We start from the raw sequence: 25,170 nt of genomic DNA, 5'->3' as shown, positions 1-25,170 counted from the left end.
GCATGCATTAGCTAATCCATCTGTTAGAGTCAATATAGTGTGGAGCTGAAGTAACACAGCAGGTCAGGCCTATCAGAGAAGCAGGAGAGTTTCAGGCCTAGACCCTTCATCAGGTTTCCAAAATCATCAACACTGTTGCTCCTCTGATGCTGCCTGACCTGCTGTGCTCCTCCAGCTCCACACTATATCGACTCTGACTTCAGCATCTCTAGTTCTTGCTATCTCTGGCTAATTGAAATGCTGTTTCTCAGTCTCCCACCCACTGGTTAGAAACTATAAAGCAACAATTCCCAACAAGAAAGTCAAAGCAGTGACCTGGTGACCCCAAAGCACCACTTGCTCCTCTGGAACTCAACCTTGGCACCACCATTTTAGGGCATGCTGCATGGGCAGTGAACGCATGCAGGTCCCATCCACGAATGTTGGCACCTGAAACTTACCAGCCTCAATGCATTTTCAAGACAAATCTCCAATCCACTTACACTACAGTTCTGTGCTTCAGTGCCTGCGCTTTGGAGTACAGTGGGTACGTCTTTTGCACTAATGCTGCCAGGACATTTCATACAAGGACAGGTACCAACTCATTGATCAGACCAGGATTGCTTCCTCACTCTATTAACACTCTCTTACCCTGTGCCTAATTTCATGCTCACCGCCTCCCTGCTCTCCTGGTCTTCCTTTGCATTTTTAGCACTTCGCCCTCCAGCCAGAGCTCACAGTAATTGTATTTTTACTTGCCTTTTCCTACAAACACAGAATCAGGTATCTTATCATGCTTATCAAATATGATCTGTCTACTGGGTGGGCTTATACAGTCATAGAGTCATACAGCACAGAAACAGACTTTTCAGTCCCACTCATCCATTTTGGCCAAGTTGACCAAACTAAACTAATCCTATTTGCCTGTTGTTGGCCTATACCTCTCTAAACCTTTTATATTAATGCGTCTGTCCAAATATGTTTCTCATGTTGTAATTGTACCTGCATCTACCACTTCCTCTGGCAGTTCATTCCACATACAAACCATTCTCTGTGTGAAAAAGTTGACTCTCAGGTCGCTTTTAAATCTTTCTCCTTTTACCGTAAAATTGTGCCATCTAGTTTTGTAATTTCCTACGCTAGGGAAAAGACCTTTGCTATATCCTGCATGAACTTAAAAACCTCAATAAGCTCACCCCTCCATCCCCTATGCTCCAGTGAATAAAAGTCCCGGCCTCTCCTTATAACTCAAACCCACCTGCCCCAACTTATTGTTGCGAGGCACCGTGCTACGTCAATCTCACCTGTGTGCCATGTGCCAACCATATGCTTGCTTATACGTTGCCTGCCCTTCAACTAAATTGCCATGTCTCAAAGCCTAAAGGAAGCAATCCTCAGATACAAAACCAGAAATTGCTGGAAAAGCACAACAGGTCTGGCAACATCACTGACAAAGCAGAGCTAACGTTTCTGAAGAAGGGTCACCTGACCCAAAACATTAACTCGGAATTATCTCCACAGAAGCTGGCAGGTGCGGCTGAGCTTTTCCAACAATTTCTGCTTTTGATTCTGATTTCCAGCATCTGCGGTTCCTTCGGCTTTTATTCAGTAATCTTTAATATTGTTAAGTCAGGGGGTCCTGGCATAGTAAGTCAAGCATAGTTTCCAATATTGGTCAAGGGGCTTGGGCACGGTCAGCTAAAGATTTTGGGTAGTGTTGGTGAAGAAGATATTACCTCTATAGTCTGGGGAGTGAGCCTTGTGGGTCCAATGCGGCCAGTCCAGCAAGTCGTGGAAAGTCAGTTGGCGAGCTGTACAGATATCAGTCAGGGGACTGATCATCCATTAACAGTCAGCAGCACTCTGGCTTCTTCAGTGGGGACAGTATACTCCTCTTTTCTTTTGTGTATACTTGATATGCCTGGGTCAGGGGTTTAAAGTAATAAGATGAAGATTTCGATAGGCAAGGTAGGTCAGAATGTGAGAATGTTCAAAGTCTTGGGAGTTGTCTGGAATGGCTAGCAAGACGGGATTGTGTACATTTTAGGGGTTCACCAAGAGTAAGAAACTGAGCCTGAAACTCTCTGTGGGATGTGTGACCTCTGCTTCCTTCCATTGTGCTGTAAATGACATGTGCACAATGAAGATTAAAGTAGGTGTGTCCACACCCAGAGCGAGCAGGGCCACTGTTTCATTCCCTGTGAGAGGGGGCTTTACTTCCAAGTGATGTCAGGCCCATCAAAGCACAGGCATCCATTCAGTTCAGCTAAAAGACACATGCTTGCACTACATGCTATATGAGCTTTAGGTATTAGCCTACTTTATGGTGACCAAATCCAGACCCCAAGTAATTTTGACCAAATCTTTCAACATGAGGAATCATTGCCAATTATGGCAATCAATTATTGTGGCCTGGAATCATTGCATTTCGCTGCCAAAGTGGCCATCACCTTCCAAATTAGCTAAGGAGCTGCTCACTTTACATCTTGGACTATAGAATCTCATATCCCATTAATCATGTTTGGGATCTGTACCTTTAATCTTGTAGTTTTGGTGAGGACAGTCGTTCACGCACACAGCTGCTGATGATATGTGAACCTATATCAACAAATCGATAATATATTTACAAAGACCCACATTACTTATGTATCCCAGAAAATTATCTTCTTTCCCTCCCAGTACACCTTAGTGTAGTCCCAAGAGCTGCAGCTGGAATAGAGAGTGCATGTTTTGCATTGGAGGCCATTGTTCTTGGAGGTTTGGTCAGGCAACATTGTGGGATGTTTATATCTAGAGCCTCAAGCATTCTGAGAATATCCTGCTCCGAGGTAAGTATACCCTCATCAGCTTGAGCTCCTTCGGGCCTAAGGGTAGCAAGATGGCAGAATTAGAAGGCTAAATGATGGCTTTGGGCACGTTGTCTATTAACCGTCAAGGTGATAATGCCTTTAGTAATCCATCTTTCTATCCCTGCCCACATTCTTTTTTAAAAATATGAACCCTATTAGCATCTACTTCCGTCTAAATAAAGAATATTGCATTCCAGTCAGGATGCAACAAAGTGACTCGCCAAGCACCTGTCTTATTTATCAATATAGTTTTGTGAACCCTTATACGTTACCCCATTCTCAAATTTATTCTGTTTGCTCACATTCTCTCCTTGCCCCTTGAACCATTGTCTTGTAATGTTTCCTCATTCACTCTTTCTTACACTTTCTTTCCTTTTTTAAATTATTTGTCCAACCTTTTGCGTTCTTGTCCTATCCCCAACTCGCTGCATAAATATTTCCCCTCTTTCTGGTGTCTTCCCTCCTCTCATATTTTCCCCATTTTAGCGAGTCTATTCTTTCCCATCACATACCCTTTCCCCCCTTCACTTGCATTAATGCCCCTTCTCATTCCCCAAGTTTCAATCTCTCTTACATATTATATCATCTAAACTTTATCTCACTGAGATTATTCTGTTGTAGTTTTGTTACTCTTTTCCTTTATTGCTCCCTCTCTCACAGTACCTTTTTTTTCTCTCTTTTCCATGTTACTTTGCTTTCTCTAATACCCTCTGATTTTCTTTTCGTCTCACATTCCCTCACTGTTTCTCACAATGTACATGCATTGATAGCTCTTTAATTATCTATCTCTTGGCAAGCATCCTTCATTCAGGAATTCACAGGGGAGGTGATGGTTGAGTGGTATTATGCTGGACTATTACTACAAAGACCAGACGACCTTTTTGGGGCTTGGGTTCAAATTCTGCCATGGCAGATGGTGGAATTTGAATTCAATAAACGCCTAGAGTTACGTATCTAATGTTGATTGTGAATCAATTGTCAGGAAAAGCCGATCTGGATCAGTAATGTCCTTTAGGGAAAGAAACTGTTATTCTTGACCCATCTGGCCTACATGTGACTCCGGACCCACTGCAATGTGGATGACTCTTAACTAACTACTCAATGGGCAATAAATGCTGCCTGGTCAGCAATGCCCTCATCCCATGAATGAATAACTAATTTAAAAAAAACCTTCATTAGCTTTTCACTTCTCTATGGCCCTGTTGGCTTTCTTAATTTAAGTTATTTTTTTCAAATTTTCACTTGCACATGCAGAAAATCATACATGCACACGTATGCACATACTCACACATACATGCATTCGCACACATTCACTCCCATATGCAGATACACACACACACACACACACACACACACACACACACACACACAGATATCTGTCTCATTCATCTCAGTGGAAACTCCATTCCAAGCAATAACATATGGCTTGTTTTCTGCTTCAGAAGCCAGTAACATTAAGTTAGAGCTCCTGGAAATGGCACCGTCATTCCATATTTGTTTTTTCTTTGTTCCCTAAACTGGTTTATTGCTTAGGAAATAAATGTGCATGACAACCATTCATGCCTCCCATCTGCTATTAGGCCACATTTCACAATTTTGTTCAAATAAAATTCTAAAATGTAAAATAAATAGAAGCTTAACAGTGTGTTCAGAGGGCTATGCTTCAAACACATGAGGCATTTACTGTCTATTCCAATATTAGACTGTGTTAGAGCACTTTAGGGAATTGCTTGATCTTTTGGGGAAAATCAATCGCCAGATCTGTGTCATCTCATCAAAAGAATTGAAATTTATGGTTCCCCGGTGGTTTCATTGAAACATGAAGATTTTGAAGGCACTTAAAGTGTAGGAAGAGAGCTTGTTTACCCCTGGCTGGGGAATCTAGAACATGGGCATACTATGTGAGGAAAAAGGGTTGATCATTTAAGATTGAAAATGAGGAGAAAGTTATTTGCTGAAGAACAACTGAAGTTTTTTTTTGACGTTGTGCAGACCTCAGGCATCCACATACATCAAAGGTTTCCAGCGGCAGAAACCATTCATCAGCATGAGTGTGACAAGTGTGGGTCTTCCCTGTAGCTGCCTGGCTGCATAGCTTAAAGGGAACGTTCCTCAAGGAGTTCTTAATCTTTAGAATTCCCTGCCCCGTAGAGTTGAGGACACTCCTTTATTGAATGCTTTCAAGGCTGAAATAGATGGAATTTTGTTCTAAAAACTGAGAGAACTGCATATGCTGTAAATCAGGAACAAAAACAGAAGTTGCTGGAAAAACTCAGTAGATCCGGCAGCATCTTTGGAGAAAAAATCAGAGTGAATATTTCGGGCCCAGTTCTGAGGAAGGGTCACCGGGCCCGAAATGTTAATTCTGACGTTTTTCTCCACAGGTGCTGCCAGACCTGCTGAGCTTTACCAGCAACTTAGGGAATTTTGTTCTCCTGGGCAATTAAAAGAATGTGAGGAGTGAGCAGCAAAGTGGGATGGAAGCTCAAGATCAGCTGAGGTTGAATGGTAATGCAGTATCAGTGCTGTCTACTTGTGCTGCTACCTCTTGTGTTCTTTCCTGTAAGGGAAGATATGGGGATAATATGATAAAACTGACTCCCATTTATCTTGGCACCTACCCGTCTATGACTGCAACCACCCCAATGCAGTTCCAGTAGCAGAAGGTGGTGTCTAGAGGACTACCCACCCTAGGACCAACTGAAGTCCTTAAAGGGGCAATCAGTGCCTTTGAAGAACCATCTTCTGCCATTGCCAGGATTACACATGCAGTGACGGAGAGCCCAGCATCAGAGTTCAGCCTATCACATTATGTTGGCAGTTTTGGAAATGGGTGGGGGAAGGCGCAGAACAGTGTGGTTGGGAGTATTCTGTGTGCCAATCGAAAGGTCATCTTCCCCAGCTATTTGTGATATCTCCATTTTTAACCTTTGACACCAGCAGCCTGACCCCTTTGGCATACAGAGCCAAACAGATGCAGGCTGGCTCCTGGAATTTAATCGAGGGGACTGGGACTCTATCCCAGCGTAGAGCTCCACCCAGTGTTCCTCTGATAGGGTTTAGAGTCACAGATTTATAGATTCATACATCACAGAAACAGACCTTTTGGTCTAACCAGTCCATGCCAACCATAATCACAAACATAACTAGCCCCACCTCCCTCTAGACATTTCTTATTTACACACTTACCCAAACATCTTTTAAATGTTGTAACTATGCCTGTGTCCATCACTCCCTCTGGAAGTTCATTTCACCCAAGAACCACCCTCTGTGTAAAACAAAAATACCCCTCAAGGATTTTAAATCTTTCTCCTCTCACTTTAAAAATATGCGCCCTAGTCTCAAACATTTTGCAGTACGTTGTCGAAGGCAGATATGGAGACCTGAGAAGGAATTTTATGAGGAGCAGATATGTTCGATAAAGTTTCAAGCAGGGACAATTACGGTTTGAAACATTTCTTATCTTACTTAGCTCTATGGCCCGGCAGCACGGTGGCTCAATGGTTAGCACTGCAGCCTCACAGCCCTGGGGACCTGGGTTCAATTCCAGCCTCAGGCAACTGTCTGTGCAGAGTTTGCACATTCTCCCTGTGTCTGCATGGGGTTTTTTTCCAGGTGCTCCAGTTTCGTCCCACAGTCCAACAATGTGCAGGCTAGTGGATTGACCATGCTAAACTGCCTGTGGTGCTCAGGGGGGATGGGTCTGGGTGGGATGCTCCAAGAGGTGCTGTGGACTTGTTGGGCCAAAGGGCCTGTTTCCACACTGTAGGGAATCTAATCTAATCTAAGCTCCATTTGAGTTAGTTTTATGCATGATCCCTGGTCTACCAGTACAATCACAATCTACCACTCACGCAATAATATTTGGGATGTCACGTATGAAATTAATGAGCAGCAAATGATTACTGTTCCATTCAAGCGCAATCCACCTAATTATAATAGCTCACAAAATGATTAAACTTTTCCTATGGACCTCTAAAAAGAGGCAAGAAACAGATTAAAATTAATTATGGAAATGCATTTCAATAAATAGATGTCACTAGTCTAGAAGACCTCATTGATGCTTGGAATTTCACCTAAATTTTTAAAAGATTTTAACCTATGCCAGTCTGGAACCAATCCAGTTTACATGTGAAGATCCTCAAAAAGTCCACTGTCATCCGAAAAGACTTACTTCTGTAAGTTTACAGTCCCCTGAAAATTAGCAAAGCCAAACAGTATCTACTTGGAGGAGTTACCCTCTTCCCTCTGGACAAACCTCAAGGGACCTCTCTCCCACTGCAACTCACTTGTAATCTCTTCAGCCTTGAAACTGCTCGACCATGTCCTGAAGCAAACCAGGTACTCCAGCCATATCACCTTTCTTAGTACCTGCCTACGGAACCAGATCATCCCCAATGGACTACAGTCCACATTCAACCTTCCCAATTTGGCCCCAACAATGACAATACCCATTTCTGATGAAGGGTTTAGGCCTGAAACATCAGCTTTCCTGCTCCTAAAATGCTGCTTGGCCTGCTGTGTTCATCTAGCTCTACACCTTGTTATCTCTGATTCACTAGCTTCTGCAGTTCCTATTATCTCTGATACAGTATGTAACCTTCTAATTTCCTGAAAAAGGGACTGGACCCAAAATGTCAGCCTTCCTGCTCCTCTGATGCTGCTTGGCCTGCTGTGCTCCTCCAGCTCTACACCTTGTTTTCTCAGTATCTACCCTTTGGTTTGTGTAACCTGTATGCAATTCCTGGCCTTCTGCAATCTACCAGAATCAACACAATTGTACTGCAATGCCCTATTGGATGACAGTGAATTTTTAAATTGTTGTGCAATAATGACGGACCATGGACTATGTTTGATGGTAGACCAGTTGATGTTTTATAGGTCGGCCATTGTAATGTGTTTGAGAGAGAAACATAGTATACATTGAAATGCAGATGAAGCTCCTGAGATTAAAATGAAAGAAGTAATATAATGCAATATCAGTAAATTGGGAGACAGTTGTGTTAAATGCTGGTTTTCCAAACTTGATCGAAGTATGTTATATCATGAAATTGAGACCATGATTGTATAAATGGTGGAACAAGTTTGAGAGGTGTGATTGTCACTTCTGCTCCTAGTTCTTCTCCTCTTCTGTCAACAAACCTAATGCCTTGAAACATCTACGGAGTTACACATTAATATCCCTGTGATCCTGTGCACTTCTTAGGGTGCTACTATTAAATATGTGATCTCTTTCCTTGTTAATCCTTTCACTATGCATCATGTCATACCTCCTCACATTAACTTCCATTTGTCACTGTTTTGCTCATCTGTCCAGCCTGTCTATATCATTCAGTAGTTTTACAATTTTTTCCTCACTATTTACTACACCAATAATCTTTGTGTAATCTGTGAACTTCTGATAAAACCTCCAACATTCATCTCCAGATCATGAGGATACACATCAAGAGTTCCAGTGGTATGCCACTGCACACAGGTCTCCAGTCACACAAGCAATCTTCAACCATTACTCCACGTATTATGTCACAAAACCAATTCTGGATATAATTTATCAAATTGCTCCGGATTTCATGGGCTTTTTACCTTCTTCCACACACATCTAGTTGAAAAACTCGAACAAATCTTGTCAGAAATAATCACCCTGACAAAGCCATGTTGACTCTCCCTGATTAATCATTGGCTCTGCAAGTGGAAATTAATTACAAACAACCACAGATGTCAGGTTCACTGACCTATAGTTCCTTAGTTCATCCCAGGAACCTGTCGGTTTCCTGGGCCGTTGACTATTGCTCACAGTGAGCTTGTGAAGAGATTGTCTTTAGGCACCTTGCTAGTATCCATATGATTTTATTAAAGTTACCTGAGTATGATTTTAAGCTGAATGTCCATTGTATATGGTCAACTCATGAGAAAAGGGATATTTGTCTCAAAGTTATTGCCGTGTACAACAAATTTGGGCAATGTCAAGGAAGTGGAGGTGACTCACAGATAAATTACAAACTTTTATTACTCAATAAAACTAATCGTTTAGCTTTGCTTTTTTCAGGGGATAGGTAGCTAATGGAACAAGTGACTGCAAATTAAGTGAATAAACATCTGAAAACAAGAAAGCACAAGTCATGATACTTGATGTCCATATAACACATAAAGAGATAGCACGGTGTGAAGCTGGATGAACACAGCAGGCCAAACAGCATCAGAGGAGCAGGAAAGCTTGACATTTTGGGTCAGGACCCTTCTTGAAGGGTCCCAACCTGAAGCGTTAAGCTTTCCTGCTCCTCTGATGCTCTTGGCCTGCTGTGTTCATCCAGCTTCATACTGTGTTATCTCAGGTTCTCCAGCGTCAGCAGTTCCTACTATCTCTGTAACACATAAAGAGGATTTTTTAGGGAAGGCAGTGGCCCAGTGGTATTATCGATAGATTATTTATCCAGCAACCAGGATAATGTACTAGGATCAAGATTTAAATCCTGCCATGGCAGCAGGTGGAATTTGAATTGGGTAAAGAGTCTGGAATTAAAGGTTTAATGATGACCATGAATCCATGATCAATTGTTGGAAAAACCCATCCGGTTCACTAATATCCTTTGGGGAGGAAAACCGTCATCCCTACCCAGCCTAGTCTACATGTCACTCCATACTCACAGCAATGCGTTTGAGTCTCAACTGCCCTCTGGGCTATTAGGGATGGGCAATAAATGTTCACCTAGTAAGTGGCATCCACATCCTGCGAATCAATAAAATAAATGAAGACCTTAGTTTTCTCTGTGGAATATAGCTTCTTGTTTAGATCTTGAATTTTATCAGAGATGCAGCTGTTCATTTTATCAGCTCCCTTGTGTTCTTCCTTTTTATCCCTTGGATGTGGAGGTTGCATATGAAGTATGTTCGTGGGTGGGTAAAACAAAAGAATTAGTGACTAAGTTATTTAACTAAGATAGACACAGTGCATGAGAAACAGCAACAAAGGTACAAAGGTCTATCAGAGAACACGTAAATTGAATGGATACCTTTCACAGCACTTAAATGGTTTCACATTGCTCCCACTGCTCCTAAACCATGGGCACAGTCTGCTAGAGACCAACATCTTTCCACAGATTGTCTCAGATTCCCAGATTGCAACAGCCAAGCACTACACTTCTGTGAGTTGTTCTTTGGCTGTGGATTGAATTTCAGATTTGTCCATGTTCCCACCCAGTAACAGCAACTGTAAGAGAGTGAAGGAGAGATTAATATCACTAAGCTGAATGAAATAGGGGCATAAAGTCAGCCCTGTGGCACTCACAGTCACCAAATTCTGTTAAACAAGTGCATGGTGTCCTTAGAGTCCTACTTTGCCATCGGTCCTGGAGCATAGATCTGTGGCTGTGTGTCTGAAGTCGAGCAGTCAGGGGAGTTTTTACCTTAATGCAGTCAATGTTTCAAACGTCAATGTAGTAAAATCATTCAAGCTCTATTCTGGGAGGTCAGTGGATCATCACATGCAGCAGTTGCACAATCAAGCTATTGATAAACTTATCTAACTCTGAGAATGCATTTTCAACTTTTTGATTTCTCCTCAAGCTAAAATAAAGGGCTGCCCTCTCTTGCTGCATTTCCTGGCATTTCTTTCTTCTGCGACTTTCCGCTGCACTCTCAGCTATGGCTGTTTGGGACTGGGGCCTGAAGGCACCTGCTGCAGCCCAGAGTGATGGGATGGGCAGTGGGTGCACAGCACCCTGAGGCTGGGAGGCGTTCCGGCTGGAAAGCTGGTGTTGGATAATGCTGGAGCTTTCCTGCGTTGATCTCAGATAATAATGACGTGCAACTGATTCTTCTGGGCTTCCTTCTGTTCTTCCTTCTTTACATTAGTAACAGCAATTTAGATTAAATGTAATCCAACGGTACAGACAGACAAAGAGCAAATTTCACTTATCCTGGACCTACTTGATTCTTCCAGTGTCATCTTCATCCTCATCAGTTCTCTGGGGCTGGGGCTGTTAGACAGACCTACACTGATGTTGGTGACTGCTCTTGATGTTATTACTAACCCCATAGGTTTAGACAAGCCTGATAGTGATTGGAATCATTACTCTAATAAAACTGAAACAAAATGCAGGAGGTTACAGATGCATAGAACAATCTCAAAGCAGCTATCAGTGATTAGAACTTCTGTAAAATATTGAGACCTCTATTTCCCACCCTCCCAAATTCCCAGCAGAGGATAACCCCTAAAAACTCAGTGACTTCACAAATATTTATGTTTAAATGCTGTTGGCCTCATTACATAAACCTTTAAATAAGTTACAAACCAGTGAACAATGTATAACTGGAAGCTTAAATTCAGAATTACTGTTGAACAGCCTCACTGACATGAAAAAAGATAATCTTACTTTCTTGGAATGTCAGGTTTATCAATTTTGTGAAAAAAGCCCCACATTTTCAAAATTTGTTCAATGAAAGGCCTGCCTGTTGTTGGATTAATCCCAGCAGTGACAAGGGGATGGTCTGTAATTGGAAACTTACAGATTTCAATTAGCAGTTCCCCAGGATGGTCAGCTGTGGCCCGTCCCATAATGTACCTAGAACTTACTGCAACTGGAGACCAGGAAAATGGCAGGGATTCATGTTTGACATTAGCTCAGCTAATTAAATGGCCTGTCCACCTCCAATGGTGAAAGAAAGTGGTTCACATCATTGTCTTCTTCTAACTCTTCTTTATAATGGTTGACGAGTTTGATTGAGAAGTTCCTACCTTCAGAAATTACTCAAACTCGGAGTGTGATACAAGGAGATTCTCTAAAGACTTAATTGTGTCATTAATGGGCAGGGTGGGGAGGTGCATTTACTTAGTGACAAAAGTAAAAATGTAATCTATAAATCCAATATTACCACTGTGACACCATTTCCTTTTTCTTGAAAATCAAAACGTATTTTTGAAGTTTTAGATTTACTACATCTACTGACTTTACCAAAGCATCTTGCTTGTTGTATCCTTAAAAGGATCAAACAGATTTTTAACCACAGTTTATATTTCATACATACATGCTGACTCTGCCTAATCATACTATGATCTCCTAAGCACTCTGCTACAGTACCTTAAAATAATAGATTCTTGCATTTCTATTCTATTGCTGACTCACCTATAATTCCCTGTTTTCTCTGTTCTTCGTGTGAATAATAGGGTTTTAAATAGCAGGATACCGCCTTCTAAAGTGTTGGGAACATATAGGTCTAGGGAATTCTAGAAGATCAAACCTAATGCATCCATTATTGCTGTAGGCACTTGTTTAAAACAAATAGCATGTGGACAGCAGGTCCAATGAATTTATTGTTTTTTTTTGTTGCATTTATTTCTGCAATGTTTTGTTTTGCTCATACTAATTTGATCTTTTCGTTTCCTCATGCTTGCTAATCTCTTGGTTCTGAAGTACTTCAAGAATTTTATTTTGCATGCCATATTCTGAAATCAAGTACAAAGTAACAACACTAGAGCAGAATACTGTGAATGCTGAAATTCTGAAATACAAACAGGTAAAGCTGGAAATTGTCAGCAGGTCAGGTGGTATCTGCAGAGACAGGATCAGAGTTAGCATTTCAGGTCCGTGACATTTGATCAAAACTGAGGGAACAGTTAGTGCAGAACTCCCCCAGCTTCTGAACAAGGTGATAAAGATGAGGTAGTCAGTAAAATGCAGTGAAGACAGAGAAATGAGATTCCTGACGCAGAGAGGAAAATGATGGATTTTGCAATTACGATGCTCATAGCATCTCTCCCTTACCGTGCTTTGGCTTTTTGCACATTGTCCCTTCATTCAAAACTTCCAGACTCATAAGTCCTAAGTTGCCATCCCTTTAGTGCAGACATAAAACCAGCCAGCATGTCATGAACCCTCAGACGGATTCAGTTTAGTGCAACTTTAAAGTGCAGAAGAACCCTGCTGGTTGAAGAGGGTTGAGTTGTTGGCAGGTGGTCTGATGCCAGTGTTCCATGGATGAGGGATATGTGCAGCCTGTTCCAATGGACCATCTCTGAGATGTTGTTGCCTGCTGTCCTAGATGGCAGCAGAATAGGATGCTCCATCTAGAACTGATCCACTCTGCCCACTCTTCTTCTTTTATTCTTTCTCTTCCCTTGTTCTCCCTCCTTGTGCTTTTTTTTTACATTTTTATGGCTCTTCAACTCCTAGCCCCCTGCAAATATATCTGACCTCCTGAGTGATGATTTCCTGCCTCCAGAGATGACTCCCGGCCTGGGACAGAAGCACTCCCATGTTGGCATGGTGACCTCCCAGTGTTGGTGTGGTGCCCTCCCGGTGTTGGTGTGGTGACCTCCCAGCATTGACATGACGACCTCCTTGCATTGACATGATGACTCCTGGCCTGACACAGCAGGGCTCCCGAATTGGTATAGTGACCTCCCGGCATTGGCGTGGTGGCTTCCCTGAGTTGGCGTGGTGACCTCCTGGCATTGACATGACAGCTCCCAGCCTGGCATTGCAGCACCCCCACTTGGTGTGATGTCTTCCTGGCCTAGTGCAGCGGCCACCTCCCATCGGGACCTCCTGGCGAGGCATGTCACGGGCACAGTGTGGAGCCAGGACCAATGCAGAGTGGAAGCTAATTACCAGTGTGGGCTGCTGCCCTGAACTTTTATTCCATAATACGAGACATTTTATTTATGTATTGTCTAAATCTTGTCAATAAAGAAGCTGTGCCCGGGTACTTTTGTATCTAAGCCAGCGCTGTAATTGGCAATGTTTCAACTTTTCATGATACTCATTGAATATATGTGACAATAAAGGCTATTCTGTTCTATGCTGAGGTGCAAATGGCAAACTGGAGTGGCTAGGTGCATGTATTGACTTCCATGTTGAGAATTATTAATGTCTAGTTTCCTCATGGCAGGGTGGTGGAATAGCAAATTGCAAATGTTTGATGCAAGATTGTGTGATAATGTAGCTGTGAACAAACAATGATCCCTGTTTGTAGACATCGCGCTATTGCCTTTTAGGAATTGTAACTCAATGCCAGGAAATAAATTGGAAAATGTAGCTAGTTGCTCTTGATATTGAGACAGCCCCTGCTGGAAGTCTCATGATTCTCCAGATTTGTCAACATAGCCCATTCAGGTCAAGGCTCGAAAAGATTCCACCCATTGCCAAATTTTGTGATAGGTTCTGAGAAGATGAGAGGTAGTTGAAGGAAATAAGGAAAGGACTGTATTGTGGAGAATAGGAAATGATTACATTTCAAAATGTTTTGTGGTGCAAAACATTTTGAAATGTTTGCAAGGGAATGGGAATGTAAATGAGCAAAAAATCTGAATCATATGTAAGTGGCAGGATGACAACATTCCAAGTGGTAAGTGATTTAGAAGTAAATAAAAGCAAATAAGGAAACAAACAAACAGAAGGGAAAATTACAAAATGGTAGCTAAAGATTATGATTTAAAATTGTTGAACTCAATGTTGTGTTCAGAAGGCTATAAAGTACCCAGTCAAAAAATGAAATGCTGCTTGTCAAACTTCCATTGAGCAGCATAGGAATGCTTTAGCAGATCAAGGGCATATGGGACAGAGTAGGAGAATGGTGAAGAATTAATATGACAGGCAACTGAGAGCTTGGGGTCATTCTTACAGACTGAACAGAGATGTTCTGCAAAGAATTCTCACAGTCTCAGTTTGGTATCCCCTGTGTTTGTGTAACCATTTTGTGGATGGTGCACTAAATTGTGCACTAAATTGGTTCCAGAATGGCTTCCATTGCAAAAATGTGTGGAGTCTTGTAGTCAGATAGCTCCCAATTTTAATACTTTATCCAAAGAGCTTAGCCCTGTTGGAATATCTAAAAATTTATCAGCCACGGGACTTAATTTTGTTCCTAGCTTATTCATTTAAAATTGTGTGTCCAACTCAGATACACCAATGAAACTAACTGTGACATCAAATGTGAGAATTTTAAAATAAATGTCCATTTATATCTGTTATAGCCAGAGTCCTACATGTATAATTTTAAACAAAGTCTTCCCATATTACTTTTTAATAACAACTTAAATGCTCTTTTGTGATCATTTTTCTGGCAATAACACTTGCTAAACAATTAATTGATCTTGTTTACTTAAATTCTCGTGTCAAATTACCACAGCATTGTGCAAGGCTATTTAACTTCAGTAATGATCCCAAGCACTATTGGTAGGATTTTAAGTATGACAAATGCTTTGAAGTATTGGTTTTCTGTGGAAATTATTAAACACTTAATCAAAATTATGCTATGTTTGGTACTGCAGCGATAAAACAGGAAAAATATGCTTTATCTTCATGAATCCTCCGGAACTATATATCTGCCGAAGCTAAAAATTCAAAAAAGGTAAATAATGCTATATTGGAACATTCACTTTAAGGATTACTAATACGATAAGGACTTGACTCAGTGTAAAACCATCTCTTCTTGAATAATGTGTTTTTGTGCCCATCTCTGAAAATCATTTGTTGATGTACCTTTGTAAATTTTTTCATATCCCAGATCAGCTGTTCGTGGGGCTTCTTTGAGTGGGATTAATGAACGAATTAGAGTGTGAACTTATAACTGCTCAAATGTGCTTCTAGAGGAGGTAGAATCATACAAACTTTACAGCGGATAAAGAGGGCCTTCAGCCCTTCAAGTCTGCACAAACCCTCCGAAGAGTATCCCATCTAGACCCAGCCTCCTGTTCTACCCTGGAAACACACATTTGTCATGGCTCAGCCATCGAGTGTACACATCTTCGGACTGTGGGAGGAAACTGGAGCACCCAATGGAAACTCGCATAGACGTAGGGAGAATGTGCAAACTCCACACAGCCAGTCACCTAAGGCTGGAATTGAACGCAGGTCTCTACTGCTATGAGGCAGCAGTGGTAAACATTGAGCTACCATGCTGCCAAAGTTGCTAGCGGAGGCAGAAGTAATAGCAAAGTTTACAAGGCAACTTGAACAAGCAGGGAACAGAGGGATACAGACAGCATAGAGGCAAAAGGTTTTTAGTTTAAAAAGGCATCATGAGTCAGTGCAGTCTTGATGAACAGAAGAACCTGTTCCTCTGCTGTGCTAAACTGTTCATTGTTCAAATGCACCTGTCCTATTTGCACCAACTATTTCCTGTGTGATAATGGTTACGCAGTCTCACCAATAAATGGGAACATATTTTATTTTTCTGAATTCCCTTTTTGATTTCTTGGTCTTCAGTTGAGGCCTCAACTTATGTTCTTCCTCATAAGATGAAACATTGTCTCTGCATCCATCTGTCAAAATCTTTCATTCATTTTAGATAGAGATAGGTTCTTGATTAGAATGGAGATCAAAGGGGAGAGGGCAGTAGAATAGACTTTGGGAACCACATCGGCCATGATCAAATGGCATCACAAGCTCAATGGGGCAAACAGCCTAGTTCGGCTCCTTTCTCATATGGTCTTCCACTCTTTATCAGGTCTCCACTCAAACTTTCTATTTCAAGAGAAAAGTGCACAAAAGAACTCAGGGCAAGTGAAGGCCCTATTGACCCTCCAACCCTCTTTGTCATTCAGTATGATCATGGGTGATCTCAAGCTTTAATGCAATTTTCCTGCCTTCTCCATGTTTTCCTTGATTACAAGACTGTATATCTGTCAATTTCAATCAAAAATATATTGAATTCCAGTGCATCCCATTGCCCTCTGTGGTAGATATAATAAAGCTTCTCAACATCCAAGTGAAGTTATTGTACCACATTTCGTTGTTAACCAAGCACTTTGTTTAAGATTGTGCTCCCTTCCTCTAAATTCCCAAGATAGGGAAAACAACCCTTCAGTATCCACCCCCTGAAACCTTTCCTCATATGTTTGTCCTTTGATGGTGTGGTTCCTTGTAGATCTCCTCTGAATCCTCCCCCGTGTCCCTATATCTCTATCAGATATGATGAGTAGGTTTAGAATATCTTCCCTACATGTTAATTTTATTCAGATAAATAGACTTGATTTGTTTGTTTTTGAAGACCTTCTGAACCTGTGGTGCATTCTTCAGAAATTTACGTTCCTCTCTCCCACCCATACTTGCAACATGCAAGTTTGTTTTAATTCTTTCATTATAAAATCTCACAGAATATTTACAACATAGAAGACTTTGAGCTATCATGTATGCACCAGGTTTCCAAATGAACGCTTTAATTAACGTCATTTGCCTGCTTTTTCCCCTTAATATTGCCATTGTTTGTTTTCAATTACAGACTAATTCTTTTTTGAACCCTCTTCCATCACATGTTCCAGACTTTACCAATTCTCTATGTAAAGATGCTTTGCTCATATTATTTTTGCTGCTTTGACCAAATACACCTCCATACTGGTTTATCTTAATTAACCTACATTGGCCTATGTAAATATCAGTTGTGCTGAATTATTGTTTCTCAATGTCTTCCTACCACTGTTGTTTAATTGATTGACCTGCTGTTGCTAGATTTCTAAATGAAAAGAAGAACTGCAGAGGCTTGGAATTAGAAGCAATCTCAGAGCTGAAGAGTCATTGTATCCAAACCTTTAAACCTGCCTTCTCTCTACAGATGCTGAGTATTTTCCAGCAATTTCTGATTTTGTTTCTGAACTTCTCTTTGTCTGAGTGAACTGTAATATTTGCAATTGCCAGTCCTCTGGCACCACTACCGAGTCTAACAAAATATGAAATAATATGGCTTGTGTTTTCACAATGTACACTTTGACCTCTTTACTTCTGTTAGTTTCCTTGGGTCCATTTCATCTTGCCTTGGTCCTTAGTCAACTTTAAGTGCAGATGGTCTATTCAATACCTCAGTGGTATCTGTTATAACTCATTCTAGTGTCTGAATTACTTTCTCTTTCGTCATGAATTAAGTAGTATCTACTTTGTTTGTAAAGCAATGTGAAAAGTATTCATTTACTAGCTCAGTTGTCACTACTTTACCTTCTATTAGAATCTTCATAGAATACCTGCAGTGTGAAAACAGGCCCTTCAGCCCAAGAAGTCTACACTGATCCCTGGAGCATCCCACCCAGACCCATCCCCCGATAACCCCATAACCCCAACATCCCTGAACACCATGGGCAATTTAGCACAGCCAATCTACCTACTTGCACTTCTTTGGAATGTGGGAGGAAACCAGAGCACCCAGAGGAAACCCACGCAGACATGAGGAGAATGTGCAAACTCCACACAGATAGTCGTAGAGGATGGAATCAAACCCAGGTCCCTAGTGCTGAGAGGTAGTAGTGCTAACCACTGAGCCACCCCTTAATGATTATGTATCGATAGAGTACCTTTGGATTTCCTTTTATAATGGCTGCCAGTTTATTCTCATACTCTTTTTTTGTGTCTTTTATTTGCTTCTTTTATTTGCTTTTACACATTCTATATAACTTCTGTACTCAGCCTAAATCTCCATTGTACTTTCAAACTGACATCTGTCATAAACATAGTGGGATGGTACGTGGGCAGCGCTGGTAAGGCCAGTCTTTATTGCCCATTCCAAATTGTCCTTCACCAAGCACCGCTACCGTCCATCTGATAGAATTGTTTATAGGAAAGGATTTCCAGCACTTTGACGCTATCAACAGTGAAGGAATGATGACATAGTTCCAAATTAGGACCATACATGGCTTTGAGGTGAACCTACAAACAGTAGTGTTCCTAAGAACCTGCTGTCCTTATTCTCCTGGGTAACAGAGGCTGCAAGTTGGGAAGATGCTGTCAAAGGAACTTCAATGAATCATTGCGGGGCATTTCATAGAAAGCACGCAGTGATGATCAGTGGTGGATGGAGTGAGTGTTTAAAATTGTGGATGAGGTGACACTCAAGTGGATTACTTTGGTTTTAATGGTGTTGTGCTTGCTGATGGTTGTTGAAGCTGTACCAATCAAGGCAAGGGAGTGTAAAATATTACAGCACATTGCTGACTTGAATGTTGAAGATTATAAACATGTTTGGGGAGTCAGGAGGTGAATTACCCAGAGTGGAATTCACAGCCTCTGACCTGCTCTTTGAGCCATGATGTTTATATGAGTGGATGAGCTCAGTATATTTGGAACCATCTGTGGACAGAGAAATGAAGTAATGTTTTGAGTCCAGTATGATTTTCTTTTTGGAACATCCAGTTCTGATGTACATAGTAATAAGCAACATCTCTATGCTTCCTACCAAAATATACCACTTCACTTTTAGCTCTCTTGAATTTCATTTGCCAATATTTTGCCCAATCTGTAACTTTATTAACATCCTCCTGTAATTTTTTAGTCATTCTCAGATTTTAATCACCTAGCTCTCCTTTATCCTGAAAGCTATGGTCCAGATTTCACACAACCTCATTTTGAACAATCACAATCTGAAAATTATCTGTGAATTTCAGCAATCAGCCAGTGATTAACAGAAACATATGTATTGATTAGTTCAGATTTGGGTAGGTGGCACATTTTGTGGATGAGATATACCTCCCGTGCAACAAAACATGCAATATCAATTTTTGCTGTCTAATTTCTTCGACCTTTTGCACTAGTCTGGCCAAGATTCTGTGAATTCTGGCAGATAAACCAGAGCCTAGCAATAATCCTAATATATGTAATCTAATGCCACGTGAGGCCTCGACATACATAACAGATATGCATGGAGTAGAGTATTGGCTTTAGGATTATGGAAGTGCATGAGGTTGCTTCGTGCGTCATCATGCAAATCTCTAATTTATTCTTGGATAATCTGTTATTCAAGAATAACGTCCGGATGGGTATTGTCTAAACTGTCAGAAGACCATCAAATTCATATACAAAAATGAGATGTGTAAAATTAGCTTCTAAATGCAAAATTCACTTTTTTAATTTGGTGGCTCATCTTTGAGCGCTGCTGTTGACAACTTTTAGTTACACAGCTCTGAAGATTTAGGAGATTATAATGAATAGCATGCACAAAATATGGAATGCTTCAACCTGGCAGGTTAATTTAATCTCAATTTCACTAAATGTTGAATTTTCAACTTGCCTCAGGCAGTTGGTCTGAAAAAGTTAATATGAAGCATTTTTATAGGGCTGCCCGCTGACATATGAATCTGCGTCTCTGTAAGGAGCTGGCCAATTCTGGAGAGGTGTCTATTGTAGATGTTATTACCTCTGCTGTTAAGTCTGGTATTTCTTAGGCATTTTGTTTGAATGATTGAAGTGATGCGGGCATCTCTGGTAGAGCAGTTAAAGGTCAAACCCCATTGATGTGAATTTGGAATCATATGTAGCCCACACTAGGCAAGGATGCAGATTCCTTCCTTGAAGGACATTTTTGAATCAGATGGGCTTTTCCTGACAATCAATATGGTCATTGCTACACTCTTAATTCCAGATTTTCATTGAATTCAAATTTTACCATCTGCCATGGTGGGATTTGAACCCAGGTTCCCAGAACATTACCTGGGCCTCTGTATTAACAGTCCATCCATAATACCCCAAAGACTTTAAATTCTCTCCTTTAAATTCATGCCTGCTATCAGTGCTTTGTATTTATTTACATTAGCAATTAACAATAAAGTCTTACTCTATGTAGCTTGCTATTCTACAACTGTATAATAACTATTTCGTTATTAGTCTAGAACAAACCTCTTCTGCTAAGACAGTGAATAGTTATCCTTTACCAGCTAGCCTCAGTAAGGCCATAGACGAGTACTAATGCAGAGAATTTATGACAGCATAACTACCCACTGATATTCCTATTAGATATTTTATAATCTTTGACCAGTTTCCTCACAACACCCAGATTTAACCACACGACCGCCACCTCACTTGCAGCAACTTCAAAGTTGGCTTGAATCGGAAACGACTTGTATTAATAACTGTGTATTTTTATAACCTGGAAATCTGTCAGAAAAGACGAAAGACTCATGCAGTTAATTAACGCTGTGCTGATTCAACCAGCCTATAGTCACTGATTTCAAATTGCCCAGAAATACTGCCAGAATTTAACATCTTTTTCAGATTGTCAGGCATCTCAATTACAACACTTCTCTTGAAACTTCCAGATACAAATGGAAATATGAAGAAATATAGTAGTGTTAAATCTTCCCCTTGGTAGAACCAATAATGTAGTGATTTTTTTTGTCAGTTGGAGAACAGATTCAATCTCGGTGGATATAAAAGTAATATGTAAACAACAAGGGAAATGCAAATAGAAGAGAATCTTATTTTGACAGTTATTGAAAATGGGATATACTCATGCAAATGAATAGTCGTATCAATACTGCATGAAAGATATAGAAACTTTTTTAAAAACAAAATTGTTTCATTTCTGTCTGCAGATTGTCATTTGCCAATGATTCTTCAGCCCACAGAGCACATCTGGTGAATTCAAATTGAAGCAGTAAGTAAGGCCCACTTGTTGGAATGTAATACGTATGGGATATCTTGCTGATATATTTGACACTGTGTTACAATTTGTCAGCAGAAGAAAAAGGCCTGGTTAATTATTATGAGCTTGTAGAGTGTGTTTAAATTTTCACAGTAATATCTGTTGTGTCCATTGCTGTTCTGGCCTATTAAACCATGATTTATCATTCTATCGCTTTATGTTTATATGATCTCTAAAGAATTAAATGTGGTGATGTTTTGCATGGACTCATTGTGGGCTTGGCAGGGTCTGTTGTGTTAAGAATGTTTTGCACACAGCAAGTGCGAATGCAGGGCTTGCTGATTTGCAGTTTGCATTTCACACTGTGCAAGTGTCGTGAGTCCTGTAAATATATGGGCATTTGCATGGGTACAAGAAAAGTCACAACATAACTGTGATATTTGCATTCCATAATGGCCTGCTGTAATTACTGCAGAATGAAAATAGTGTGTTCTGGTGGGAACAAAAGAGAGGAGTGAAACAATTTGAATGCAGTAAGGTTTAGACTGCATGTGACATGAAACCTGAACTATTTGAAGCGGATAATTTGAGTTTACTCTTTGAATGCTGAAATTTTGTTTGATTTAACTTGTAAAGAATACATTGAAGAGCAAAGTCTTTGTTTGTCCTTTCTGATGGTTTAGATCCATCTTAACTGCTCCTTCATAATGGTTGGTGTAGAGCCAAATTTGTGCTTGGTTTTGTTGGAGTTTTCTCTTATCTGAGGAAAATGCAGGTAACTTATGCATTTTCTGTTGCCGACTTGCAAAATAGAACCTGTACTGCTACTTAATATTCAAGATAAATATGTTATCTGGGAGAAAACCATCTCTGGATAAAGCCTCTGCTATTTGTATACTTTTAACTGACATGGTAGTAAATTTTTGAACAGATGGTATTCATGTAGATATGGGTCTTAAAATGTAAAAGATGTTATAAAAGTCACAACAATACTTAATGCTTTTAATGATTTCAGGATGATCAATAGTTGTTGAAGCCCTTTACGATGTAGTCACTGTTGTCTTCCAGGAAAAAGACAAGAGCCAATGTGCACATAGTAAATTTCCACAATGATCAGGTCATTTTATTCAGTGACAGAGGTAGCAGGATTAAATATTGACCAGGGCATTCCTCTTCTTCTAACAGCACAATCTTCTATGTTATACCCACCTGTGTGGTGGGGACTTAGTTTACGGTCTCATCCAAGATGGCGTCTTTGACAATGCGGCACCCCTCAGTACTGCGTGGACCTCAAGCTGATGGCTAGTGATGGTGCTTGGTTTGAAGAAATTTTCTCCCATGCATGTTTTCTGCATAAATAAAGCAATATAATTGTTTACCAGTATCATGATGTGTCCATAAGTTTACTTCTCGTAGTTGGAAAATGTGTTATTCCAGCAAGGTCTAGTGTCATTTTACTGTGGGTGTTCTCTAGTGCCAGCTGCTTCTGAACTGGTCCTGTAATGTCTGCCATCTGAAGGGCAGGCACAATGGTGGCATATTATTGCCAGAAAGTTAGAAAGAGTACTCTGACTTCCCCTGACCGTACTGACAGATGGAATACCAGTTTACTGCATATGACAATTCAGTATATCTGTGCATCAATGTGCTACCAACAGGTCTCAAACTGTAAAATGAGCCCCGAAGTTATGTTCTTTCAACAACCAGGCACCCATGTTACTGTTTTGAGAACATCAGCTATTGCAAAATATCGGCTTGTACTTTTGAAGCACACTTCAAGGTTTTGTGGTATGTCTCTTCATTGCTTCATCCCTAGTGTGTTTGCTGAGTGTTAGGAGAGCTCTCTGCACAAGATGTGATGGGCACTATTGTAGCAGTTTCTCTGGGTCTGAAGGACAAGGTTGAGCAGAGACTCCAGAGGCGTCAAGCTCTTTCTGATGCCCTTCAAAAAGATTGAGCAGCACTCCTCCATGGTCCTTGACACACACAGGAGATTATCTAGAAGGCAGATCAATACACCCAACATGCCCATCAATGCTGTTCAGTGTGCCACCTCACTGACATTCTTGACAATGGCCAAATGGCATTATTGCTGGACTGTTAATCCAGAGACCCAGGTAGAGTTTTGGGCACCTAGGTTCAAATCCCGACACAGCAGATAGTGGAATTTGAATTCAATAAAAAGAAAACTGGAATTAAGAATGGGGCAGCAAGGTGGCTCAGTGGTTAGCATTGCTGCCTCACAGCGCCAGGGACCTCGGTTCGATTCCAGGCTCAGGCAACTGATTGGAGTTGGCACATTCTCCCCATGTCTGTGAGGTTTCCTCTGGGTGCTCCAGTTTCCTCCCACAGTCCAAAGATGTGCAGGCGAGGTGGATTGGCCATGCTAAATTGCCCACAGAGCTCAGGGATGTGCAGACTAGCTTAGTTATGTCTGGGATGCTTAGAGGTTCGGTGTGGACTTGTTGTGCCAAAGGGCCTGTTTCCACACTGTAGGGACTCTATGATGGTTCAATGAGTTCTCTCAAGCAGAGATAATGGGAACTGCAGATGCTGGAGAATTCCAAGATAATAAAATGTGAGGCTGGATGAACACAGCAGGCCAAGCAGCATCTCAGGAGCACAAAAGCTGACGTTTCGGGCCTAGACCCTTCATCAGAGAGGGGGATGGGGAGAGGGAACTGGAATAAATAGGGAGAGAGGGGGAGGCGGACTGAAGATGGAGAGTAAAGAAGATAGGTGGAGAGAGTATAGGTGGGGAGGTAGGGAGGGGATAGGTCAGTCCAGGGAAGACGGACAGGTCAAGGAGGTGGGATGAGGTTAGTAGGTAGATGGGGGTGCGGCTTGGGGTGGGAGGAAGGGATGGGTGAGAGGAAGAACCGGTTAGGGAGGCAGAGACAGGTTGGACTGGTTTTGGGATGCAGTGTGTGGGGGGGAAGAGCTGGGCTGGTTGTGTGGTGCAGTGGGGGGAGGGGACGAACTAGGCTGGTTTAGGGATGCAGTAGAGAAGGGGAGATTTTGAAACTGGTGAAGTCCACATTGATACCATATGGCTGCAGGGTTCCCAGGCGGAATATGAGTTGCTGTTCCTGCAACCTTCGGGTGGCATCATTGTGGCAGTGCAGGAGGCCCATGATGGACATGTCATCTTGAGAATGGGAGGGGGAGTGGAAATGGTTTGCGACTGGGAGGTGCAGTTGTTTGTTGCGAACTGAGCGGAGGCGTTCTGCAAAGCGGTCTCCAAGCCTCCGCTTGGTTTCCCCAATGTAGAGGAAGCCGCACCGGGTACAATGGATGCAGTATACCACATTGGCAGATGTGCAGGTGAACCTCTGCTTAATGTGGAATGTCATCTTGGGGCCTGGGTTAGGGGTGAGGGAGGAGGTGTGGGGGCAAGTGTAGCATTTCCTGCGGTTGCTGGGGAAGGTGCCGGGTGTGGTGGGGTTGGAGGGCAGTGTGGAGCGAACAAGCGAGTCACGGAGAGAGTGGTCTCTCCGGAAAGCAGACAGGGGAGGGGATGGAAAAATGTCTTGGGTGGTGGGGTCGGATTGTAAATGGCGGAAGTGTCAGAGGATGATGCGTTGTATCCGGAGGTTGGTAGGGTGGTGTGTGAGAACGAGGGGGATCCTCTTAGGGCGGTTGTGGCGGGGGCGGGGGGTGAGGGATGTGTTGCGGGAAATACGGGAGACGCGGTCAAGGACGTTCTCGATCACTGTGGGGGGAAAGTTGCGGTCCTTAAAGGACTTGGTCATCTGGGATGTGCGGAAGTGGAATGTCTTATCGTGGGAGCAGATGCGGCGGAGGCAGAGGAATTGGGAATAGGGGATGGAATTTTTGCAGGAGGGTGGGCGGGAGGAGGTGTATTCTCGATAGCTGTGGGAGTCGGTGGGCTTGAAATGGACATCAGTTACAAGCTGGTTGCCTGAGATGGAGACTGAGAGATCCAGGAAGGTGAGGGATGTGCTGGAGATGGCCCAGGTGAACTGAAGGTTGGGGTGGAAGG

At 41.8% G+C, this 25,170-nt stretch overlaps 1 protein-coding gene across 8 annotated transcripts in view; it reads left to right on the top strand.

Moving 5' to 3' along the window:
• LOC125459529 (leucine-rich repeat-containing protein 4C-like) overlaps positions 1-25,170 on the top strand; it is a 966,049-nt gene that overhangs the window by 583,642 nt on the left and 357,237 nt on the right. For 6 of the 8 annotated variants that reach the window (XM_059652143.1, XM_048546067.2, XM_048546065.2 and 3 more), the window contains one exon: positions 21,118-21,179. The exons of the other annotated variants lie outside the window; for them this stretch is intronic. The gene's annotated coding sequence lies outside the window, so the exon portion shown is untranslated. The remainder of the gene's footprint in view (positions 1-21,117; positions 21,180-25,170) is intronic. 8 annotated transcript variants of the gene reach the window in all.

This window comes from Stegostoma tigrinum, chromosome 17 (genome assembly GCF_030684315.1).
Source record: "Stegostoma tigrinum isolate sSteTig4 chromosome 17, sSteTig4.hap1, whole genome shotgun sequence".
Taxonomy (NCBI): Eukaryota; Metazoa; Chordata; class Chondrichthyes; order Orectolobiformes; family Stegostomatidae; genus Stegostoma; species Stegostoma tigrinum.
This window is presented reverse-complemented; position numbering and strand designations above follow the sequence as displayed.